We start from the raw sequence: 20,633 nt of genomic DNA on the forward strand, positions 1-20,633 counted from the left end.
AGGTTGGTTTAGTGGTGGTGAACTCCTTTAGCTTTTGCTTATGTGAAATATTCCATTCTTCAATTCTGAATGATAACCTTGCATAGTAGAGTGTTCTTGGTCATTTTTTTTTTCTTTCAGCACTTTATTATTTCATGCCGCTCCCTTCCAGCCTGCAATGCTTCTGCTGAAGGATTTGCTAATAGTCTGATTGGGGGGGGGGGGGAGCGTGTGTTCCTAGCACATAACATACTGTTTTTCTCTTGATGCTTTTAAGTTTCTCTTCTTTAATTTTTGATATTTCAGTTATAATGTACCTTGAGGATGTCTGTGGGTTTATCTTCCTTGGAACTTTATAGGCTTCCTAGATCTGGTTGTCTGTTTCCTTTCCCAGGTTAGGGAAATTTTTATTATTTCATGAAATAAGATTTATGCCCCTTTCTCTCTTTTTATCATGGCTTGGAATCTCATTTATTTTTAGTATTGAATGACAATTCATTGTCTGGATATACCATCATCTACTTAGCTATTCACTTACTGAAGGACATTGGATTTTTTCTATATTTTGGTAATTATGAATAAAGCTGCTATTAAAATCTGTGTGCAGATTTTTTGTGTGAACATAAATTTTCAGCTCCTTTGGGTAAATACCAAGGAGTGTGATTGATGGATCATGTGGTAAGATTGTGCTTAGTCCTATAAGGGATCACCAAATCATCTCATACCATTTTGCATTCTCAGCAGCAGTGAAAGAGAGTTTGTTACTCCACAACCTCATCATTATTGGGTGTTGTCAGTGTCTCAGTTTTTGTCATTTTAGTAAGTGTGTAATGGTATCTCACTGTTATGGGGATTGATTGATTGATTGATTGATTGATTGATTTGACAGAGAGCACAAGCAGGGGGAGAAGGAGGGAGAGGGAGAAGCAGGCTCCCCGGTGAGCAGGGACTCTGATGTGGGGCTCAGTCCCAGGACCCTGGGATCATGACCTGAGCCGAGGGCAGACACTTAACCAACTGAGCCACCCAGGCATCCCTACTGTTGTTTTAATTTGTATTTCCCTGATGACATATGATAGGATACATCTTTTCATGCTTATCTGCCATCTGCATATCCTTTTCGAGGAATTGTCTTTTAATGTTTTGTCCCATTTATAAACCATGTTTGTGTTCGTATTGTTGAGTTTTCACAATCCTTTGTATATTTCAGATACCATCCTTCACAAATATATCTTTTGAAAATATTTTCTCCTAGTAAGTGGCTTTTGTCTCGTTATCTTAATATTGTCCTCCACAGTTCTGAATTGAATGAAGTCCAGTTTATCATTTCTTCTTTCATGAATCATGGCTTTGGTGTTGAACCCAAAAGGCCAATTCTACATCCTACACCATCTATGTTTTCTCCTGTGTTATTTTCTAGGAGTCAGGTAGTGTCAATATTCCAACTTATTTCTTCTCAATAAATAGTGTGGGTCCTGAATCCTTTGCCTCTCCCTATTAATTTAGAATTCATTTGTTGATATCCACAGAATAATTCCACTGAATCTATAGACCATTTTGGGAAGAACTGACATGTTGGCAACATTGTGTTGTCATCTTCATGAACATGGAGTATCTCTCCATCTACTTAGTTCTTTGATTTCATTCATCTGGGTTTTGCAGTTTTCCTCATTTACTCTTAAACATATTTTGTCCAGCTTATATCTAAGTACTTAATTTTAGAAGGTGCTAATGTAAATAATATACTTTTAATTTTAAGTTCTACTTGTTCATTGTCAGTACATAGGAAAACGATTGACTTGTATATTAACCTTACATCCAGAAATCTTGATATAATTGCTTACTAGGTCCAGGAGTGGTTTTTTGGTCATATATTTCACATTTTCTATATAGAAGATCATGTTATGTGCAAACAAAGGCATCTTTATATCTTCCTTCTCAATATGCATAATTTTAAATTTCATCTTCTTATTGCATTAGCTAGAACTTCATCATGCTGTTGAAAAGGGGTAATAAGAGGGAATGTATTGCCTTGTTCCTGATCTTAGTGGAGAAGCTTCAAGTTTTTTTTTTCCAATAAGTATAATGTTCGTTTTCACTTTCTTTGTAGATAGTCTTTAAAAAGTTGAGGAAGATCCCCTCTATTCCTAGTTTAGTGAATAGGTATAGTTTTACTATCAAGTTCATAAAGTCATTGAAAAAAAATTACTCAGTGAAAATTATTTTCTAGAATACTCTATGTAAGACAATCTCTTCCTTGAATATTTAGTACAATTTGCCTGGGGGTTGTGTGTGTGTGTGTGTGTTCATATTCAGATATTCGCTTCTTATTGATCAGTTTCATTAGGTTATTTTTGATACTTTTTGCTCTGTTCCCTCTCTAAGGTGTTCTAAATGACTAAAGTCAAAGACCAGTGACTGGTGGAGCAATCAAGCTAGCTAAAGAGTGTTGAGAACACTGATCCCAAGCAGGACCTGAAGGACTCCTTTTCCTGCAACATGGTATTTTTTATTTATTTATTTTTTTAGTATAGTAGACAAGATAATGTGGAATTCACATGTCCACCAGGAAAAAGATAAGCCTAGAGCACTGTAAACCTCTCACAGACATCTGCTTGGTTTTACATTTTTGAACAAAACTACAAAGTCTCATTTCATGCCCTTATTTTGACTGTACTCAGGTTTCACCCAGGAATCTCTTTGGAAGTCTGCATGACTTCACAGGTGGTCCTTGAGCGCTCCCCACTTGAATGCTCAAATCACTGCTCTTCAGTCCACTTGAGATGTTAGCATATTATTTTATGGGGAGATATTTGGTGATCGGCACCATCCAATTGAGCTCCTTACCATGGCAGTCTTTCCTTGGTGAAAAGAAAGATATTTCCCCAAGCTGTAAAGAAACTGAAGTGTTCTTCCAGTGTTAAAATTGTATGAATTAACCAACTGGATATCTTTTATTTTACTGGACAAATAATGGCTTACATTGAACCTGCTTGTATTCTAATCTCTAGTTATTATACTTGGTTGTATTATTGTACTTCTGATTTTTAAACCCATTTTTTTCTGAATTATATCTACTTATTCTAATATTATACCAGATCAACTTTTACATTTTCTTTTCCATCAGGTGCCTTTCTTAATTTCATATAAGTTACCAAAAGTATCTCAAAATTAAAAACTTAGATATAAAAATGTGTATGTGTGTAAAATGTATGTAAAAATGTAAAAACATTTCCTTTTTCAAGTCTACTGTTTTTTTTTACTTTCTTTTCCCCCTCGTCTTTAAGCTTTCAGAAATTTACCTATTTTATCAGTGTTCTCAAAAATCGTCTTTTGATTAGTGAAATTTTTTTTCATTTCCGTATGTTTATTTTCCCAGTTGGCATATATCACTGTTATAAATTTAAGGTGTACAGTATAATGGTTTGAAATACATATATAGTGAGATAATGATGCAGTAAGTGTAGTTAGTATTCATCTCATATGGATATATATATCTCCATATATATATATATGAGTATTTAAATATATTTATATATTTAAAATTTAGTACTATCTACACCTAATGTGGGACTTGAACCAATGACCCTGAGATAGAGAATTGCATGTTTTTTGACTGAGCCAGCCAGGCACCCCAAAAAGAAAAATTTTCATTTTGATAGGAACTCTTAGAAGTTACTCTCTCAACAACTTCCCTGCAGCAGTGTTAGCTATAGTCTTCACATTAACATGTTGAACATTATACTCCTGATACTTACTTATAACTGGACATTTTACTTTTTGACCATTTTCCTGAAACTCTCTTCACTCCAACCCTTACCTCAAATAACTAAAAATCTGATCTTTTTTTCTGTGACTTTGGTGTTTCTTTTTTAGTTTCTACATATAAATGAGATTATATGGTATTTGCCTTTCTCTGTCTGACATCTTTCACTTAGCATATTCTCTCAAGGTCCATCTCTGATGTCACAAATGGTATATTTCCTCATTTTTTACAGTTAAATAGTATTCCATTATACATATAAATTTATATTTATGAACCATATATATCATGTATATGAGAATTGGATATTCATATGTAAAAGATTAAAACTAGACCCTTATATTACCACAACTTCTTTATTCATTCATCAACTGATGGACACTTAACTTGGTTCCATGTTTTGGCTATTGTAAATAATGCTTCAGGGAACATGGGGATTCAGGTGTCTTTTCAAGTTGAGGTTTTCATTTCCTTTGGGTATATGCCCAGAAGTGGAATTGCTGGATCATATGATATTTCTATTTGCTTTGGAGGGTATTTTTGTGTTCTTAAAATTTCAGTATAACTAACATTCAGTGTTCTATTAGTTTTAGGTGTAAGTATATATTCAGTATTCTATTAGTTTTAGGTGTAAATATAGTGATTCAACAGTTCCATACATTTTTCAGTTCTCATCATGGTAAGCATACTTTCTCAATCCCCTTCACCTATTTCAACCATACCCACCTTCCCTTGATGACCACTAGTTATTTATCTATATTTAAGAGTCTGGGTTTTATCCCCTTTGCCCCTTGTTCCTTTGTTTTGTTTCTTAAACTCCACATATATGTGAAATTATATAGTATTTGTCTTTTTCTCTCTGAATTATTTCACTTAGCACTATACCCTCGAATCCATCAATGCTCTTACAAAGGGCAAGATTTCATTTTTTGTGGTTGAGTATTATTCCATTGTGTGTTTGTGTGAGTGTATATATATATACATATATATACAAATGTATATATATGTATATATACACAAATATATATATATTTTGTCTTTATCCACTCATCTATTGATAAACACTTGGGTTGCTTCCCTAATATGACTATTTTAAATAGTGCTGCAGTAAACATAGGAGTGCATATATCTTTTTGAATTAATGTTTTTGCATTCTTTGGGTAAATACCCAGCAGTGGAATTACTGGATCATATGGTAATTCTGTTTTTAGTTTTTTGAGGAACCTCCGTACTGATTTCCACAGTGGTTGCCTCAGTTGGCATTCCCACCAACAGTGCATGAGAGTTTCCATTTCTCCACATCCTTGCTAAATGTGATTTTAGCCTTTCTGACAGATGTGAGGCAATACTTTGAACTGTGATTTTTTGGGTATTAACCTCTTATTGAACATATCATTGCAAGTATCTTCTCCTATTCTGTAGGTTGTCTTTTAGTTTTGTTGATTGTTTCCTTTGCTGTGAAGAGGAGTGTTATTTTAATATAGTCCTAGTAGTTTATTTTTGCTTTTGTCACTCTTGCCTCAGGAGACATAACTAGAAAGAAATTATTATGGGTGATATCAAAGATGCTACTGCTTGTGTTCTCTTCTAGGATTCTTATGGTTTCCTATCTCAAATTTAGGTCTTTCATCCATTTGGAGTTTATTTTTGTGTGTGTTGTGAGAAAGTGGTCCAGTTTCAGTCTTTTGCATGTAGCTGTCTAGTATCCCCAACACCATTTGTTGAAAAGAGTTTTTCCTATTACCTACTGCCTTCTTTATTGAAGACTAATTGACCATATAATTGTGGGTTTATTTCTGGGCTCTATCTTCTATACCATTGAACTATGTGCCTATTTTCATGCCAATACTACACTGTTTTGATTATTACAGCTTTGTAGTATGTCTTGAAATCTAGGATTGTGATACCTTCAGTTTTGTTCTTTTTCATGATTGCTTTGGCTTTTGGGGGCATTTTGTGTCTCTACAAATTGTACCATTACTACTTATGTGAAAAATGTCGTTGGTATGTTAAAAATTATTTATCTATAGATTTTATTTACTTTATATAAATACTTATTTATTTAATATAGATTTTATTTATTTATTTGAGAGAGAGCATGCACAAGCAGGAGGAGGAGCAGAAGACGAAGGAGCAAACTCACTACTGAGGAGGAAGGCCAGTGGGGGTTCTATCCCACGACCCTGAGATCAAGATCTGAACATAAGGGAGACACTTAACCGACTGAGCCGTCCAAGCTCCCCTGTCATTGGTATTTTGATTGAGATTGCATTAAATGTGTAGATTGCTTTGAGAAGTGTGGAAACTTTAACATTTGTTCTCCCAATCCATGAGTATGAGATGTCTTTCCATTTGTTTCTGTCGCCTTCAATTTCTTTTATCAATTTTTATAGTTTTCAGAATACAGGTTTTTCACCTCCTTGGTAAGTTTACTCCTAGGTATTTTGTTATTTTTGTGCAATTGTAAATGAGATTGTTTTCTTAATTTCTATTTCTGCTACTACATTACAGAAATACAACAGACTTCTATATGTTGATTTTTGTATCCTGTGATAACTGAATTTATTTATCAGTTCTAGTAGTTCTCTCATGTAGTATTTAGAGTTTTCTGTATATATTATCACACCATCTGCAAATAGTTTTACTTCTTACTTATCAGTTTGGATGCTTTTTATTTTTTTTCATGATCCAATTGCTGTGGGTAGGACTTCCAGTTCTATGTTGAATTAAACTGGTGAGTGGACATCCTTGTCTTTTTCCTGACCTTAGGGAAAAAGCTCTGAAATTTTCACCATTGAATATGATGTTAGCTGTGGGCTTTTCATGTATGGCCTTTATTATGTTGAGGTATGTTCCCTCTAAACCTACTTGGTTGAGGCTTTTTTTTTTATCATGAATGGATATTGCACTTTGTCAAATGCTTTTTCTGCTTCTATTGAAATGATTATATGATTTTAAATCCTCTCTTGTTAATGTGATATATCAATCAATGCAATTTACAAATGAACCACACTCATATCCCTGGAATAAACCCCACTTGATCATGGTGAATTATATTTTAAGGCATTATTGGATTAAGTTTGCTCATATTTTAAGAATTTTTTCTATGTCCATCAGAGATACTGGCCTATAGATCTCTTCCTAATGTCTTTACCTAGTTTTGGTATCAGGGTAATGCTGGCCTCAGGAAGCTTTACTTCCTCTTCTGGTTTTTTTCTTTTCTTTTCTTTTCTTTTCTTTTCTTTTTTTTTTTTTTTTTTTTTTTTGAATGGCTTAAAAAAATAGGTATTAACTTTTTTTTTTTTTAAGATTTTATTTATTTATTCATGAGAGACATGGAGAGAGAGAGGCAGAGACATATAGGCAGAGGGAGAAGCAGGCTCCCTGCAGAGAGTCCAATGCCAAATTTGACTCAGGACCCCAGGATCACGACCTGAGCTGAAGGCAGACTCTCAATCACTGAGTCACTCAGATTTTTGGTAGATTTCACCTGTGAAGCCATCTGGCCCTGGACTTTTGTTTGCTGGGAGTTTTGTTTTATTACTAATTCAATTTTATTGATGGCAATCAGCCTGCTCAGCTTTCCTATTCCTAATTCAGTTTGGGGAGGTTATATGTTTCTATGAAATTATCTGTTTCTTTTAGATGGTCTCATTTGTTGGCATATCTTTCCTAATATTGTCTTATAATCCTTTGTATTTCTGTGGTGTTATTTTTCTTCCATTTCTGTGTTTGAGTTCTGTCTCTCTTTCTCTTTGATGTGTCTGGCTACAGGCTTATCAAATTTTTTTTTTATCTTTTCAAAGAATCAGCTCCTGGTTTCAATGATCTGTTCTATAGATTTTTTGTTTCAATTTAATTTATTTCTACTCTAATCTTTATTATTTCCTTCCTTCTGCTGGTTTTGGGGCCTTGTTTGTTGTTTTTCTAATTCCTTTAGGTATAACATTAGCTTGTTCATTTGAGATTTTTCTTCCTGAGATAGGCCTGTATTGCTATAAATTTCCCTTTTGGAACAGTCTTTGTGGCAGCCCAAAGATTTTGGACTATTGTAGTTTTTTTATTTTCTCTTTGATTTCTTGGTTGATCCATTCATTGTTTAATAGTATGTTATTTAACCTCCATGTGTTTTTGTTCTTTTTAAATTTTTTTCTTGTGGTTGATTTCTAGCTTCATAATGTTGTGGTCTGAAAAGATAGATGATTCGATTTCATTCTTTTTGAATTCATTGAGACTTGTTTTGTGGTCTAACATGTGGTCTGTTCTGGAGAAAGTTCATGTGTACTTAAAAGAATGTGTATTCCACTATTATAGGATGGAATGTTCTGAATGTATGTTAGATCCGTCTGGTCCAATGTATCATTCAAAGCCACTGTTTCCTCTGTGATTTTCTGTTTGGTTGATCTAGCCATTGATGTAAGTGGGGTGTTAAAGTCTCCTACTAGTACTAGATACTATTGATTGCTTCTTATATGTTTGTTAATAGCTGTTCTCTGTATTTGGGGTGCTGCTATATTGGATGCACAAATATTTAGAATTGTTCTATCTTCTTGTTAAATTATTCCCTTTATGATTAAACAGTGTCCTTCTCTATTTTTTGTTATAGTCTTTGTTTTAAGCTGCTTTGTCTAAGTATTGCTACCTTGGCTTTCTTTTCACTTCCATTTGCATAAGAGATGGTTTTTTCACCCCTTCACCCTGAATCTGCTTGTGTTTAGATCTAAAATGACTTTCTTATAGGTAGTCTGTACAAGAGTCTTGCTTTTTTTATGCATTCAGCAATGCTTTGTCTTTTGAGGCAGTTAATCCATTTTCATTTAAAGTTATTATTAAGTATGTAATTACTGCCATTTTGTTACTTTTTTTTTGTTGTTGTTGTTGTTGTTACTTGTTTTAATGTTGGTTTTGTAGCACTTCTATGTTCCTTTGTTGCTCCCTGGTCTCATGATTTGCTGGCTCTCTTTAACAATAGATTTGGATTGACTTTATTTCTTTGCAAGTCTATTAAAGTTCTTTTATTTATGGCTAACATTAGGTCCACATATAATATATAATGCGTTAAAGTAGTCTACATTAAGTTGTTGGTCACTTAAGTTTGAACCAATTCTGAAAGTATTAAATTTTAACTTCTTTTCCCTCATACTTCAGGTATATGTTGTCATATTTTACATTCTCTTATTTTGTGAATCCCTTGAGTGATTTTTTAAAAAAGATTTTATTTGTTTATTCATGAGAGACAGAGAGAGAGTCAGAGACACAGGCAGAGGGAGAAGCAGGCTCCCTACAGGGAGTCTGATGCTGGACTCTATCCCAGGACCCCGGGATCATGACCTGAGCCAAAGGCAGATGCTCAACCACTGAGCCATTCAGGTGTCCCACTTGAGTGATTTCTTATAGATATACTTGATTTTACTGTATTTGTGCCTCCTTCTATTCTTACTCCTGCTTGTGGTCTTTTCTTTCCACTCAAAGAATTCCCTCAACATTTCTTCTAAAGCTGGTTTAGTGGTGATGAATTCTTTTAACTTTTGTTTGTCTGGGAATCTCTTTATCTCTCTTATTCTGAATGATAGCCTTGCTAGCTAGGGTATTTTTGGTTGCTGGTTTTATTTTTCCTTTCAGCACTTTGCATATATCATGCCACTCTCCTTTGGACTGCAAAGTTTCTGCTGAAAAATCCACTGATCACATTGTGAGTCTTCCCTTATATGTAACTGCTTTCTTTTCTCTTTCTGCGTTTAGAGTTCTCTGTAACTACTTTTTGCCACTTGAATTATTCTATGTATTGGTATGGACCTCTTTGGGTTGATTTTGTTGGGGCCTTTCTGTGCCTCCGGATCTGGTGTTTCCTTCCTCAGATTTTAGAAGTTTTCAGCTATTATTTCTTCAAATAAAATTTTCTGCCTCCTTTTCTCTCTTTTCCTCCTGGGATCCCTATAATGCAAATGCTATCATGCTTGTTATTATCACTGAGTTTCCTTCACCTATTCTCATTCTTTATTACTCTTTTTTTTCTTTCTCTCATTCATCTTAATTGCTTTTCATTTCTGTTTTCTAGGTCACTGATCCGTTCTGCCTTTTCTAATCTACTCTTCATTCCCATAGTGTATTTTTAATTTCAGCTCTTGAGTTCTTCATCTCTGATTTGTTCTTTTTTGTATTTTCTTTTTGTTGAGGTCTCACTAAGATCCTCCACTCTTTTCTCAAGTCCAGTGAGTATGTTTATAACCATTATTTTAAACTCTCTGTCAGTGGGTGCCTGGGTGGCTCAGTCAGCTAAGCATCTGACTCTTGATTCCAGTTCAGGTCATGATCTCAGGGTTGTGAGATCAAGCCCCATGTCAGGCTCTGCATTCAGCATGGAGTAAAGATTCTCTCCCTCTGCCCCTCCCCAACCTCTGCTTGAATGTGCTCTCTCTCTCTCTCTCTCTCTAAAATAAAATAAATAAATTCTCTGTCAGGCACATTGCTTATGTCCATTTTGTGTAGCTCTCTTGCTGTGAATGTGTTCTGTTTTTTCATTTGGGACATAATTATCTTTATCCTCATTTTGTATAGCTTTCTGTATTTGTTTCTATATGTTATGAAATCAGCTATGTCTCCTGCTCTTGAAAGTAGTGGCCTTATGAAAAGGTCCTGTTCTTGTCCACCAGAATCTGGCACTTCAGGAGAATGTCTCCTTTGCACTTTGTGTGCACCTACTGTTGTTGGCTGAGCCACATTTGCCTTCATTCCAGTCATCTGCAATAACTATATTTGCCTATTGTGGGCAGTGTTTGGTCCCTGTGTTGTTAATGGGCTAGTCTGAGACTGCTTTGCACTTGAGTTGACAGACCAGGCATTTGCCATAGATGCAGTCCCACTGACCTGCAGGTTTCTCTGCCTGTGTTGTTCCCTGAGAGGCTCTCATTGGTGGGCAGGACCTGAAGTCATACCAGATGTCTGCCACCAGACCACTCCTGGGGCCACAGTAAAACTGGTGTGTGTGGTTATCTTCCCCTCTTCCCAGGATAGGAGTCACTTTGGAGTGATACTGTCCAGCTTTATAGTGACACCACTATAAATGGACTCTTGCTGAAGGTGGGTTGGATGGGCTGGATCTGCATGAGAATGTGAGAGGTGGGGAGCAGGCACTGTTAGCAAGCTTGGTGGAAAATATTCATTTTGGTTCTCACATGTGTGGGGTTATCTAGGCCAGGGAGTGGGGTGAGAAATGGTGCTTGCCAGCTCTTTTGTTCTTAGAGAAGTCCCTAGAGACCCCTGTCCCTCTAGCACACATTCTGAGTTTAGTAAATAAGTCTTTTCTCACATACCCCAGGTGTTCTTCAAACTGCTATCTCTATGCTATATCTCAGTGGGGCTATGTGTTATGCTCTGACTCTTTAAGGATAAGAACTCATTTTCCTACTGCTTTCTGGCTGTCCCAGAGCTGAGCCTGCTGATTTTTAAAGTTGCCATGTTGAGCCCCACTGATTGTAAAAACTTGTGAAGTTAGACCCCTGTGGTTTTCAAAGCCAAATGTAGGGATTTGTCCCAGTGCTGGTCCCCTGTGCCTGAGGTGCCTGGTGTGGGGTCTGATCCTCCCTCTTCTTTGTGTTTGCTGTGTCCTTTCCTCCTGCAGACAGTCTTGTGAGTCAGCTTGTTTCCCAGCCATGTCTCTGCTCTTCCTACCATTTTCAGTGTGAACTCTTCTCTACAATTAGCTGTGGAGAGTCTTTTCTGCCTGTCTTTGTGTCTTTCTTGAGTTATTTACACTGTTATGGGTGTTATATAAGTATATCTGTGAGTCAGAGTGAGCTTAGGATCCTCCTTCTCTGCCATTTTCTCCAGAACTGATATTTCTATGTTTAATTTCCTGAAGAACCTCCATACTGTTTTCCATAGCAGCTTTGCAAGTTTATAATCCCCCCAGCAGTGCTCAAATGTTTCCTTTTCTCTACATTCTTCCCAGCATTGGTTATCTTTTGTCCTTTTGATGGCCTTCCTAACAAGTGTGAGATGATATTTCATTGTAGTTTTGATTTGCATTTCTCTGATAACTGTGGTCATCACCTTTATTAGCACCTGTTGGTCATTCATTTATCTTCTTTGGAAAAATTTCTCTTCAGGTCATTTATCCATTTTAATTGGATTATTTTTTATTTGTTGCTGTTGAGCTGTGGAAGTTCTTTATTTTGGATATTAAATGTTTATCTGATGCATGTTTTGCAAATATTTCCTCCCATTCCGTAAGTCATCTTTTCACTTTGTTGATTGCTTCTTTTGCTGTGTAGAAGCTTTGAAGTTTGAAGTAAGTTCCACTTCTTATTTTATTGCCTTTACTTTAGGTGTCCTATCCAAAAATCATTTCCAAGATCCACATCACAGAACTTTTTAAGTCTTTAATCCATTTTCATGAGTATATAAGATAGGAATCTATTTTCATTCTTTTACATGTGAATGTCCCATTTTCCTGGCAGCACTAAATGAAGAGACTGATTTCTCTTCATTGAATATTTCAGGCTTCTTTGTAAAATATTAATTGATTGTATATTCTTGGGTTTATTTCTGGGCTTTCAGTTCTGTTTCATTGATCTATTGGTCTGCTTTTATGCCAGTACTATGTAGTATTCATTATCATAGCTTTATACTACAGCTTGAAATCAGAAAGTGTGATGCCTCCTGCTTTATTCTTCTTTCACAGGGTTGCTTTAGCTGTTTGGAGTTTTGGCAGTTTGTATAAATATTAAACTGTTTTTTCTGCTCTGTAAAAATGAAAATACCATTGGAATCTTGATACATATTCAAAGGGACCCAGATATCCTGATGTTATTATAGTAGCATTATCAAAAATAGTCAAATTATGAGAAAGCCCAAATGCCCGTCAACTGATGAGTAGATGAAGAAGCTAAGGTGTGTGTGTGTGTGTGTGTGTGTGTGTGTATTCAGCTATCAGAAAGAATGCACTCTTACCATTTGCAATGATGTGGATGGAGCTAGAGTGCATGATGCTAAGTGAAATAAGTCAGTCAGAGAAAGGAAAATACCATGACTTTACTTATATGTGGAATTTAAGAAACAAAGCAGATGAACATGGTGGGGAGAGAGAGGCAAACTATAAAACAGACTCTAACTATAGAGAATAAACTATGGGTTGCTGGAGGGGAGGTGGGCAGGAGGCATGAGTTAAATGCGTGGTGGGTATTAAGGAGACCACTTGTGATTAGCAGTGGATGTTATCTGTAAGTGATGAATCACTAAATTCTGCTGCAATTAATGTTACAATATATGTTAATTAGAATTTAAATAAAAGCTTTAAAAATGTATCAATTCTTTAAATTCTTTTAGGTAATTTGTCATCAATGTATGGAAAAATTACTAATTCTGTATGTTAATTTTGTGTCCCATGGCTTTACTGATCTCATTGATCTGTGTGTGCATTCTTTAGTATTTTTCTATATAAAATCATGTTATCTTCAAATAGAGATATTTTTCCCCAATTATGATGCATTTTATGTCCTTTTCTTGCTTAACTATTCTGGCATGGATTTCCACAATGTAGAATAAGAACAGTACAAGTGGGCACTCGTCTTATTTTTGATTTTACAGGAAAAGCTTTCAACATTTCATTATTAAGTATAATGTTAGCTGTAAGCTTATCCTATATGGCCTTCATTATGTTGAAATATGTATCTTTTATATCTAATTTGTTAAGATTTTTTACCATGAATGTATATTGAATTGTATAATGTGCTTTTTCTGTGTCTATTGATATGAACATGATTTTTTTTCTTTTATCCAATTAATGTGCTGCATTACATTGATTGTTTTGCATATGTTCAAACATCCTTGCATTCAAGGATGGTTGGTTATGTAAATCATATTTTGATATGCTATTGAATTCAGGTTGCTAGTATTTTGTTGAGAATTTTGGCATCTATATTCATCAGAGATACTGGTCTCTGGACATTTTTGGACAGTGTCCTATTCTGGCTTTGTTATAAAAGTAATGCTGGCCTCATGAAATGTGTTGAGGTGTTCCCTGCTTCACAATATTGTGAAAAAATTTGAGAAGAACTGCCATTAATTCTTAAGTGTTTGGTAAAATTCACCAAGGAAACATCTGGACTGGGCTTTTCTGTATTGGGAGAATTTTGATTACTGCTTCAGTCTCCTTACCAGTAATTAGTCTATTCAGATTTTTTATTCTTCCTGACTCAGTTTTGGTGAGTTGTAAGTTTCTCAGAATTTTTCCATTTTTTTCTAGGTTGTTCAATTTGTTGGCATACCATTGTTCATAACAGCCTCTGATGGCTCTTTATATTTCAGTGGTATCACTGGTTTTAATATCTCCTTTTTTATTCATCATTTTATTGATTTGGGTCCTCTTTTTTTCTTTGGTTAGTCTAGGTAAAAGTTTGTCCATTTTGTTTCTCTTTTTAAAAAAATATTTAATTTGGTTAATCATTTCTATTGTTTTCCTGTTCTCTATTTGTTTCTGCTCTATATTATTTCTTCTAAATTTGGTCTCTGTTCTTCCTTCTACTTCATTAAGAGATAGAGATAGGTTGGGTGTTTTTTTGTTTGTTTTGCTTTTTGGTGTGTGGGGGGAGTATCTTTCTTCCTAATGTAGGCATTTATTGCTATGAACTTCTCTCCTAAAAACCACTGTTGCTGCATTTCATAAATTTTGGTATATTGTGTTTCCATTTTCTTGATTTCCCCTTTAAATTCTCTGATCCATTGGTTGTTCAGGAAAGTGTTGTTGAATTTCTGTGTATTGATAAATTATTCAATTTTTTTTGTTGTTACTGATTTCCAGCTTCACATCATTGTGGTCAGAGAAAATAAATGGTGTGATTTCAGTCTTCTTTAATTTTCTAGGACTTGTTTTGTGATCAAAACCATGCTCTCTTGTAGAAAATGTTCTATCTGCACTTGAGAAAAATATATATTTTGATGTTGTTGAATAGAATGTTCTGTATTTCTCTGTTCTCTCTGGTTTAAAGTGCTGTTTAAATCTGCTTTCTTATTGACTCTGTCTGGATGATCTATCCATTATTGAGGGTTGGGTATTAAAGTCCTTAACTGCTATCTTATTGCTGTTTATTGCTCCTTTTATTTCTATTAGTTTTTGCCTTATGTATTTAGGTGCTCAGCTCTTGGTCACATAAGTGTTTATAATTGTCATATCTTCTTGGTGGATTTGACCCTGTTAAGATTAAGCGACCTTCTTTGTCTCTTTATACCATTTTTGTTTTGAAGTCTGTTTTGTCTGATAGAAGTATCAAAGTATCTGCTTTGTTTTTCTAGTGACCATTTGCTTGAAATTTCTACTTGCATCCTTTACTCAGTGTATGTGTATCTTTAAGGCTAAATGTAGGCAGCATATTGGTGATTTTTAAAATCCTTTTAGTTATTCCATATATTTTGTTGGAGAATTTAATCCACTTACACTTAAAGTAATTATTGATAAGTAAAGAATTTATTATTACCATTTATTAACTGTTTTCTGGTTGTTTTGTAGATCCATTGTTCTTTGCTTCTTATCCTGCTATCCTTTTTGTGTGTGTTTTGATATCTTGTGGTATCAGCATACTTTGAATCCCTTATCATGTTCTTTTGGGTAGTTACTATAGTTTTTTCCTTGTGGTTACCATGAGACTTGCTAAAATATCTTAAATTCCTGACACCCTATTTTAAACTATCCAATAGAATTTCTATGCTTTATACTTTCTCTTCTGCCATGCATTTTAGGTTATTGGTGTTAAGATTTATATATTTTTATATTGTAAATTTTACAAGTACAGATATTATAGTTATGGTTTTACTACATTTGTTTTTTAACTTTTAAACTAGAGTTAAATGAATTATGCACCATTCACATACTACAGAATCTCACTTTGACTATATATTTAACATTATCAGTGTGTTTTGTTACACTTTTATGCCTTAGATGGAAATTAGCTTGATTAAGCTTTCAGAAATTTACCTATTTTCAGTTTCTTCAAAGAATCAATTGATTAGTATTTGTTATTAATTTCTAGTATCAACTTTATTATTTTATTCACTTCCTTGAATACACTGAATAGATTTTCCCTAATTGCCATTGATGGATATTCAGCTAATTTGTAGTTATTTTTATTACTAATAAAAAGCTATTAGAACTATATATTTCCCTCAAAATATTACTTTATCTGTAGCCTAGGAGATTTTTCTTCAGTTCTAAATATTATCTCATTTCCATTGTGGTTTCTTTTGATGTATCCATTATTTATAAGTATGTTTCAAACCTACAAATACAGTTAATGGACTGCTTTATGCTATTGATTTTCTAAATTGTTTTTTAGTTCAGAAATATAACTTGTATGAAAGCAATAATTTTTCTTTCCATGATTGAAACTCTGAGCCAGATAGTGTAGTTTCTTGGTCAAACGGTGAATTTTTTCCTTCTTCACCAAGTATGTACCTGTCCTAAATTTTGGTTTTATTTGGAAGGTCTCATCTCCAATACTACTCACTTTATATAGGCCCACAGCTTCATTTTCTAACCCCATTTGCCATTTAAACCCAAGTTCCTAGTTCCCAAGGGTCCACTCTCCTCATTCCCGAGTAAAAGCATTTGGCCTTAAGGCTCTAGATAGTTCTTGGTTTCTGGCTCCCTCTTGACTTTTCACACACTGCAGATTTCCTTTCTTATAGGAGTTCTGTGATACATCTAAAAATAAATTTGTAATTTTTTTTCTTCAGAATCTCTTGTATGTTATAGCAGTAGTGTTTTCAGGTTATTAAGCCTACTTTATTTCTTAATATTTTTGGAAGTCAAAAACTTGAAGGTTATCTATATTCTTTACATTCTTTCTAAATAAAATCTATTCTCCTCAATTTCCCCTAAGGGAAAGGTCATGTAAAAAAGTAAAGAAGAACCCCCAAATCAGCATTTTTTTTTCTGCTGCATCTGCAATTAAGTCACCACTTGTTACATGAAATAAAATACCAAACTGTTAATGACTGTAAGCATAAACAGAGATGGAGAAATAAACTTACTATTTACTTTTAGCTGTAGTTACTAACCTAGAGTGATATCCTACACATTGTAGAGAATGGCGCTCTAGAGTAATAGAGTAATACAGTAAGAAAGAGATGTTCTATGGCATGGCAGATTTTTATACATATTTCTTTATTTTCACGATTTGGATCTCATTACTTTAAGGCTGTGCAATAAACACCTTTGTTTTCCTTTCCTTCTCAAAGATTAATGCAGAATGTTGACTTCACACTTCACTAGCCCAGTTGTGATCAAACCCAGGATCCCTGGATGTTACAGTACTTCCTACAAGGAGCAGAGACAAAAGTTTTCAAACTTTGGATGTAAATGAGCCACTCCTTCAAAAGGATCCTGGTTTGGGCAGCCTGGGTGGCTCAGCAGTTCAATGCCACCTTCAGCCCAGGGTGTGATCCTGGAGACCCAGGATTGAGTACTGTGTCGGGCTCCCTGCAGGGAGCCTGCTTGTTCCTTTGCCTGTGTCTCTGCCTCTCTCCCTCCTTCTCTCTCTCTCTCTCTCTCTCTCTCTCTGTCTCAAACAAATAAAATCTTAAAAAAAAAAAAAATGTCCGGGCTTACAAAAAAGATATGGACATGGCCAACAAGCACATGAGAAAATGCTCCGCATCACTGGCCATCAGGGAAATACAAATCAAAACCACCATGAGATCCCACCTCACACCAGTGAGAATGGGGAACATTAACAAGACAGGAAACCACAAATGTTGGAGAGGATGCGAAGAAAGGGGAACCCTCTTGCACTGTTGTTGCTGGGAATGTGAACTGGCACAGCCTCTCTGGAAAACTGTGTGGAGGTTCCTTAAAGAGTTAAAAATAGACCTGCCCTACGACCCAGCAATTGCACTGTTGGGGATTTACCCCAAAGATACAGATGCAGGGAAACGCCAGGACACCTGCACCCCAATGTTTCTAGCAGCAATGTCCACGATAGCCACACTGTGGAAGGAGCCTCGATGTCTATGGAAAGATGATGGATAAAGAAGCTGTGGTCTATGTATACAATGGAATATTCCTCAGCCATTAGAAACGACAAATACCCACCATTTGCTTCGATGTGGATGGAACTGGAGGGTATTATGCTGAGTGAAGTAAGTCAGTCGGAGAAGGACAAACATTATATGGTTTCACTCCTACAGGGAATATAAAAAATAGTGAAAGGGATTAAAGGGGAAAGGACAGAAAATGAGTGGGAAATATCACATGAGAGACTCCTAACTCTGGGAAACGAACAAGGGGGAGTGGATACAGAAGTGGGCGGGGGTTTGGGGTGACTGGGTGACAGGCACTGATGGGCGGGCACTTGACGGGATGAGCACTGGGTGTTATACTATATGTTGGCAAATCGAACTCCAATGAAAAAATATACAAAAAAAAAAAAAAATGAAAAAAAATTAAAAAGGTCCTGGTTTGGTAGGTAGGTTCAGGAATCAGCACTGTCAGTGATTCTGGGCCAGGAGGTTTCAGACTGTGTTCTGAGAAACTCTGCCAGTATTTCATTCTCAAGTATCACATCAATCTGTCCTGATTTTTTGTTTCCTGATGATTAGCACAAACCAGTTTGTGTGTTGCTAGAACAGGAATAAGGAAAATCACAGTTTATGTTGTTCTAGTGCCTGATGATTTATAAAGACCTTTCATATTTTGTATTCCTAATCTTTGTTAATAATCCTTTTATTTTTATGAGATGTACCACATAGCAACTATCCCATTTTTACACTTACAAATCCTGAGAGTCCAAGAAGTTAAGTCAATGTAACTGGTTCTACTAAATGGTAGGTAAAGACTAGAACCAAGTTCTAACAACAAGTTCCTCAATACTTAATACTCCATGACTTCTCTCTGGTCCAATGAACTCTGTGCCTGATGGCTTAATCCAGGTTAGGGCTTGGGTCCTAGTGTTCATACTCATGGGGAGTCCTCCTAAGGAATGGGAGAATGACAAAATGGGCTCTTTGCTCCCATGTGATCCACCCTGCCAAGTTGCCTAAACCATACATCATCCATCACAATGTGCCATCAAATATCTTTCCTTTAAAGACTCAAAAAGTTTAGTCATTTGTCAATTCCCCCTTGGATTCAGATCCAGATTCAGCAACCATTTACCTACGTACTTTATGCCACACAAGGAACATATTAGTGATGGTTCTCCAGAGGAACAGAACCAACAGGATTTATTATAAAGAATTGGCTCATGTGACTATAGAGGCTGAAAATTCTCTAGATCCATAGTCGGGAAGCTATAGAACCAGAAGAGCTGGGATCCCTGGGTGGCGCAGCGGTTTGGCGCCTGCCTTTGGCCCAGGGCGCGATCCTGGAGACCCGGGATCGAATCCCACGTCGGGCTCCCGGTGCATGGAGCCTGCTTCTCCCTCTGCCTATGTCTCTGCCTCTCTCTCTCTCTCTCTCTCTCTCTCTCTCTCTCTCCCTGTGTGACTATCATAAATAAATAAAAAGAAAAAAATATTTAAAAAAAAAAAAAAAAAAAAAAAAAGAACCAGAAGAGCTGATGATAGGAGTTCCAGTTTGAGGGCAGGCAGGCTCAAGATTCAAGCTAATAGACACTTTCAGTTTGAGTCCAAAGTCAGAAAAAGATGGATATCTCAGGTCAAGGCATTCAGGCATGAGGAGCTCCCCTTTACTCAGAGGTTCAGCCTTTTTGTTGTATCCAGACCTTTAACTGGGAATGAATGAGGCCCACTCACACTGGGGAGGGCAAATGGCTTTACTCACTCTACTGGTTCAAATGGTAATCTCATCCAGAGATCCATGAACATCATACTGGGCCAGGGCATTTCACATTATCCCCCCCGCTATTCAAGGGGTGAATGATTAAACTGTGGCATATCTATGCCTTGGAATACTGCTCAAGAATAAAAAGGAACCAACTATTTATACACACGATATGGAAGAGTTCCCAGAGAATTATGTAGTGATAAAAACCAATGCCAAAAGGTTACATACTGTATAATTCCATTTACATAACAATCTTGAAATGACCCAATTATAGAACTGGAAAATAGATTAGTGGTTGCCAGGAGTTAAGGAAGTGGAGGAAACTGGTAGGGAAGCAGGTGTGGTTATAAAGGGCAACGTGATCACTGAGATGGAAACATTATTTATCCTCACTGCATATGGGATCCACAAATTTTACAGGTGATGAAATTGCGTAGAACTAAATAGAAAAACACACATCCCAAATATATGGATGCCTGCACAAATTAAATCAGAATCACTGTGGTGCTGTCTGGTGGTTGTACATTTTTACAGTCACTCCTCATGTGATTCTAATGGTACATCAGAGTTAAGAGTCATTGGTCAAGGCATTTTCAAAGGAATAACAAGAATTTTACAACATATTTACAACACACTGCTAGCCAACAGCAGTCCTGTATAATAAGACATTAAAATCCCCAAATCAGTAATTCCTGTTTAGATGTAAAAGGTATGTAAATCTATGATAGCCTTCTAAGCATTCCAAATCCTTGCCATTCAAACAGCTTCCAGGACCTCATCTGGGAGCCTTTAGAAATGCAGAATTTCTTCATCCCACCCTCAGATCTACTGAATCAGAATTTGCCATTTATGGATATCCCCAGATGATTCAAATTCACATTAAAATTTAAAAAGCACTCCTCTAAATCCTTCCTTAAATGCATATGCTCAGAAATTTCTCATACACTTTTCAAATGAAATTGTCAGAGGACACGGTTGGAAATAGCTAAATGTATTATAATGGTAATTTTTAAAAAGATTTATTTATTGAGAGTACGTGTACACACATGCATGCACACAAGTGGGGGGAGGAGCAGAGGGAGAGAATCCCAAGCAGGCTCCTGGCTGAGCACC

The 20,633-nt window shown here is 35.8% G+C and overlaps 1 long non-coding RNA gene across 3 annotated transcripts in view; it reads left to right on the forward strand.

Annotated features, from left to right (window-relative positions):
* The window catches only part of LOC112659167 (uncharacterized), a 48,454-nt gene extending 31,129 nt beyond the window's left edge, over positions 1-17,325 (forward strand). For 2 of the 3 annotated variants that reach the window (XR_004805842.2, XR_003136240.3), the window contains exons 3-4: positions 2,365-2,481; positions 16,976-17,325. This is a non-coding gene — a long non-coding RNA (uncharacterized LOC112659167). The remainder of the gene's footprint in view (positions 1-2,364; positions 2,482-16,975) is intronic. The other variant, XR_003136241.3, reaches the window with a different exon arrangement.
* The last annotated feature ends 3,308 nt before the right edge of the window (positions 17,326-20,633 follow it).

The sequence above is a fragment of the Canis lupus genome, chromosome 16 (genome assembly GCF_003254725.2).
Source record: "Canis lupus dingo isolate Sandy chromosome 16, ASM325472v2, whole genome shotgun sequence".
NCBI classification, from domain to species: Eukaryota; Metazoa; Chordata; class Mammalia; order Carnivora; family Canidae; genus Canis; species Canis lupus.